The following is a 6,000-nucleotide window of genomic DNA, read 5'->3' on the forward strand; positions in this document are numbered from 1 at the left end:
AGAATTCTCTCCCTTAATTATTGACTTGTGTTAAAGCAATTCCCTTCAAATTGGATTGTCTCCATTATATTAGCTAAAGTCGTGTCATTCATGACCCAAGTCAAATATTCTTTGTCATAGATTTTGCATTGATCTTAATATATTGCTTTGGGCAATACACGGAAATAAAGCTCGCATATTACTCCAGAAAAAGCAATAAAACATGTAGACAGTTTTTGATATAATTCATGTTGTTTTATAGATTCATATACTAGTAAAAATATTATTCTTGTAAAGATATAAAACATTTCTGTAAAAAAGCATTATGTTAGCTTATGATATACGGTGTAACAGAAAAGGAAAACATTTAAATAAATTTATTTTCTTTTCTTTTTAAACTTTGAATTCCGTCAGAAAATGACGGCTAAACATTGAAATCCGGGGATTATTTTATAAACGAGCTTTCCCACAAAAACTTATATAATAATTTTCCGCGATAAAAACGTCACTATGTATGAATATATATATATGTGTGTGTCCCCAATATTGGTGTTCGTCCTAGCGAAACGGCTTCTTAAGTCTGTAAGGTGACACTTTTGAAGAAAAACGAGTAACTGTATCTATTACATGAAATAAAATAATAAACTAAGCAATACTAGAAATCAAGGAAAGAATAAATCTATTTAATTATTAATCAAGTTTCTGAGTTTTCTTATCAGCATTGGTGTATGTGTATCATTGAGATTCGAACTCAGTTTATTAGAAATTAGTTTTGATTCATCCTGTTTACTTATTTATTATTTATAGCTCTAATCTAGTTTTTTTTGTTGTTTTTATTTTTACTTAGTCTAGTATAAACAATGATACAGTATACATAAATCAAATATGCAATTCAGATCAGATATCTGTAAGTGCTTTTATTTTATGTTTTCCAGTGAATTATAGAGTTTTCTCAGTGAAATAAAAGTGATAATCCACAGTTTTGAAACAGTAGATTATCATTTTTATTTTCACTGTTTTTGCCGAACTTGTTCCGGTCCTCCGTCGCAATTGAAGTCAAATTGTATACCGGGCGTTATGAATACCGGGGACCATAATGACGATGACGTCGATAAAATGACGTCATTTGTGTTATGCTTTCTGTTGATCTTTCCCGCGATTTTCGACATTTTAATAAATTACGCAACAAAAAGTTTTACACATGAAATAAAAAGAAAATTTGTTTGTTTCAGTGAAATATCAATTTTATTTCACTCGTGAGCACCAAAAAAAAGTCATTTTCACTCGTGGCTACGCCACTCGTGAAAATATCAGTTTTTGATGCTCACTTGTGAAATAAAATTGATATTTCACTGAAACAAACAAATATCCTCTATATTATACAGTTCAACCATGAAATCAAATTTATCTGTGTAAACTAAAGTTTCTTTAGCTGTAAAGGTGACTATTGTCCTTGCTTTCCACGAAGAAAACCGTGACAAAAATGTAGGTGATAATCCTACTACGCAAATTCATGGAAAGCATGCTATTATAAATGTTGTTTTTTGTTTGCTTATTTAGTTTTCCAGCTTGTTTCTTTTCTAAAATAGACATGATATTGCGCGTCTGATAATCCCCCCTTGGAAATCATGCTGTATCTTTTATTTAAGTAAATGTACATATTCTCCCTCACCAGCTTTCGCTGACTGTCTAACTTGCAAACTGCACTATTTCCTAAGAAAATTATTCTTTGACGTCGTTTTTCTCCTGTTTTCGAATGTTTCAATATTCCAAAGATATTTAGCTTTCAGTCAGAACTAATGTAATTTATGTTGATTCGTGTGGTTCTAATAAACAGTTGGGAGAAAAATCAAACGTCTGTTCTATACTGTTCCGTTCATTTTTTTCTATTTTTGTCTAATTAGAGAATTATGAACGTTATTATTGTAAAAATCTATATTGAATCGTACGTACGTCATTTGTTGGTATATGCAGTTCCATAAATTAACAGCGTTTAAGTCACACCAGAACTTTAAGAAATCCAACAGTTTTTAATTTCTAGATACACTTTGACATTAAATTGAAGCAAAAAGCTTTTACCCTTTTACAATTATAATTATACTATTGTATTGTTTATAAAGTCAAGAACACCTACATATGTGCTAATAAGTTGTCATGTTTTGGAAAAATATAATTTATATACCTCTAAAGTAAAAGAAATTGAAAAGTTTTGTGATTTTCACTATATGTTCAATATAAACGATGGTGATACTTTTAAAATAAAATTGGAAGCAAGAAGATGTTCAGTTAGAATAAATATTTTCACATTATAATGAAGAGGAGAAATTGATGTATACTGTCATATTTGCTAAAATATTCACATACCACAAGACATATTTGAAATTAATCATTGAAAATAAATTTCCTATATAATCTATTGCTCAAAGTAATATCAACAGGAACACCAATATTGATTATCGGATAATTTTCAAAGGGGGGGGGGGGGGGGGGCAACCTACTATGATATGCCAGTCAATTATAATAAAAGCTGGGAATGCAATATCTCCGAAACAAGGTTTTTCCTTGACTTCTCCTTAAATATGATACAACACCAATGATATTATAACATCATTTAAAAAACTCTGAGTTTGGTAATAGGAACTTTTTTAATTGTCAAAATTTTGATTGGTTTATTTTACATTGTAAATCCATTTATGACTCCATAAATCTTTTTAAATCCATTTTTGATTTTGTGAACGGACTGCTATAATTTAGTTACTACAAAAGCAACATGTCCGTTTAAAACCTTTGTAATATGTCGATTCGTTGAAAAAGTGATTTTGAATGATTTTTACAAAGCGGAAAATAAATTGTGGCCATAAAATTGACATTATTAAGATATCTTATCAAAACGATCATACTTCTACCGTCAAAGACAGCCCGCTCGCTACGCTCAATAGAGAGAGCTTCGTTCTATGGGCCGCGAGGTCGTGAGTTCGACCCCGGGCGGGGCGTATGTTCTACGTGACGATTTGATAAAAGACGTTGCGTCTGAAATCATTCGTTCTCCACCTGTGATTCATTTGGGAAATTGGCAGTTTAATACACTCGGAGAACAGGTTTGTACTGGTACAGAATCCAGGAACACTGGTTATGTTAATTGCCCGCCGTTACATAACTGAAATACTGTTGAAAAACGGCGTTAAACCCAAAACTAACACTTTGAAGACCTTTAAAATGGTGAATACGTTATATATAAAGTCGAATTTCATGAAAATCCCCTTTACGAATTAGATGGATCAAACAGTACAGGTAGAGGATCCGCGTTTACACACGAGTTACGGGATTCATCATATTGTAATTATTTGAACTTTAAATAAAAGCTTCTTTATGTGATTTTTAAGTAAATGATCGTGATTGAAGATTATACATATTTAAGCGGACGACTGACCTAAGCTATTTAACTAGTTGGGGATTTTTGGGGATTTTCCCATAGAGGAGTTACTACATATGTTCTTTTATAAAACCGTACTTGGCGTACCTATCCTATTCTTAATCGTGTCTGTGTTCCACTGCCTCCAATCCTTTTCATGCAGTTTCCCATACTTCACTATTATCAATATCTTTTAATAACTGTCTACAAATAAAGGATGTATTTTCTGCTTTCATTTCCATGAAATGATAACAGTCTGTCATACACGTGTCACATATATAATATTATATTCATTTTATGCACAAAAGAAAATGAAATATTTGTTTATTGTTTTTATTAGGAAAGAAATAATACCAACCACCTAAAAACTACAACATGCAACATATCGAACCTTGTCCATTATTTACTTACAAAATCATAGCTTTCATTAGATTACAAAAATCAAAACGCGCTTATACACTTTCATGAAAATACATCATCAGATAATTGTGTTTTCTTTTTCATCAATGCTCAGATCAGTCAGTTAAATGGTTTTGATTGAGCTTCACCTCCCTTTATTATTAGCTATGTACACGATCCATCAACTACCTTTCTGTTCAGACAATAGTTAAACATGAACTAATGACAATGTTGAGGGTCTTTAAATGTTTATATGAAGATCCTTAATGAGTATTGATTTTTTTTTTTAGACTTTTAGCACTCATTGAATTATACAGAAATACATATATCGTATATATGTAGTATTTGCATATTACAATCTCGCCCCAGTGACTTAAACTTTTAACACTCATCTTCCTAGTATATATCCTTTAAATTCAGGCAGCAGAAATGAAGACAATTGGTTACCACTATTTCAATACTTACTGAGTCACCAAGCGGTCACATAGTAGGATAGAAATTCCTTTTTTTATTGCGTTTGCGGTATGTGATTGTACATTTTGATAATATTTGCTGCAGAATATTCACGTTTAAAAGCTGACAGACCATCATCTCCTCCATACAATGAATGCGGATCTTTATTAAGCAAATCTGCTAACAGTGAAATGATTTCAAGGCCTCCCGCATCTATGATCGGGCTGTCTTAAATCCAAAATATCGCGGTCTTCTCTGTTTTGATACAGGAGTAATTGACAAATTAACACATGGATCTCTTGGTGAAAGCCAAACATTTGAAGCTCTTGCTAGTAAGTTTTAACCCCAGTTAGTTGGAGAAGTCGTCTCCGACTTTGTGGCAACAACTGCACGTACTCTCTAAATCATTTGTCCTTGTGTGAAGGTTTTACAAACTTCATTCAATAGCTTTTATGCTTTGAATAGACGTACTAAACAGACAAAGACCATTACCATATCCCTTTCGCATAATTAAAACAGTAAGAAAAAGAGAGTTCTTGTACACTGCACTTTTTCATTGTATACTCTGTCAGTGTGTGAAGTTTTAATAAATGTTTAGGAGTAATGCTTCAGAGCAGTTTTACGAGTAAACAGAGAGAATTTGATCTCTTCGCACTTAAAAGAAATTTGTACTGGTATTATGCAGTTCGTTTGGTGGTACCTTTAACTATACTCAGTAGTGGAGCTGATAATGATATCACCTTTAAAGAGCTCTTATACGATAATTTTTTTATATATAACCATCTCTTTTATTTGTCTTGTCTCTTAGCATTTTGTTTGTACAGTTGGTGTAGATAAGGATAATCTGTAATCTTAAATAATCATATTTTAATTATTTAAACTCCTGGTTTTAAATAATTTAGTATTTAGTATTTATGAATTACGCAGACTATCATGTAGTAATTTGTTTTAAACTGTGTACTAAAAAGCTCACTCAGAGCTTATGTTGTATTGTTATATGTCTTTGCCGACTTAAAAAAAAACTTAACTTATCTTATCTTATCTTAACCATTTGCCTTTTGGTGGGGGATTAAAAGTATTATTTTAGATCGATAAATAATTTTGGTATTTATATATATTATTCTAATGCAGGACTGTTCTGAAATATATGGTTATCAGAAAATATTACATTAATTATATTACAATCTTACTAATATTACTGTTGCGTTTGAGAAAACGTTGATTTGCAACATATTGATATAAAACTATTCACGAAAACATTGATACAGTTACAGCATGGCATGCAAGAATCTTGAAATTGAATATAATATATCGTAACATAATCTTTATGTTAAATCTTTCACTGGTGCACCAATGCATATCTCGCTAGCAACCAATACCTGCAAAAACTGAAAAGGTATAGTGCTTCTTTTCGTATAATGCCACATTTGCTTTATGAACAAACATATCTGTCTTTATTCAAAATATCCGAGTTGAATTAGCAGTTTAAACAACAACAAAAAAGAATAAGATCAGGTATAATGTTATTCCGAAAGAAAAAGTAATGTTACATATTTGTGAATTATTCCGAAACATTCAGTAAAAGGAGTGTAAATGCTAACTTGTCCGAAATAAAAATGAGTATTGACTGGGCTCAACGTATGCACTTAGAGTTGACCTGCCTCTTAACCCCGATCCCCCAGTGGGTAAACGACTACGAAATACTCAACCACATACACATTTCCCATGCCAGCGTTTCACTACATATAATCTTTTAG

This window comes from Mercenaria mercenaria, unplaced genomic scaffold, assembly GCF_021730395.1.
Source record: "Mercenaria mercenaria strain notata unplaced genomic scaffold, MADL_Memer_1 contig_2159, whole genome shotgun sequence".
Lineage (NCBI taxonomy): Eukaryota > Metazoa > Mollusca > Bivalvia > Venerida > Veneridae > Mercenaria > Mercenaria mercenaria.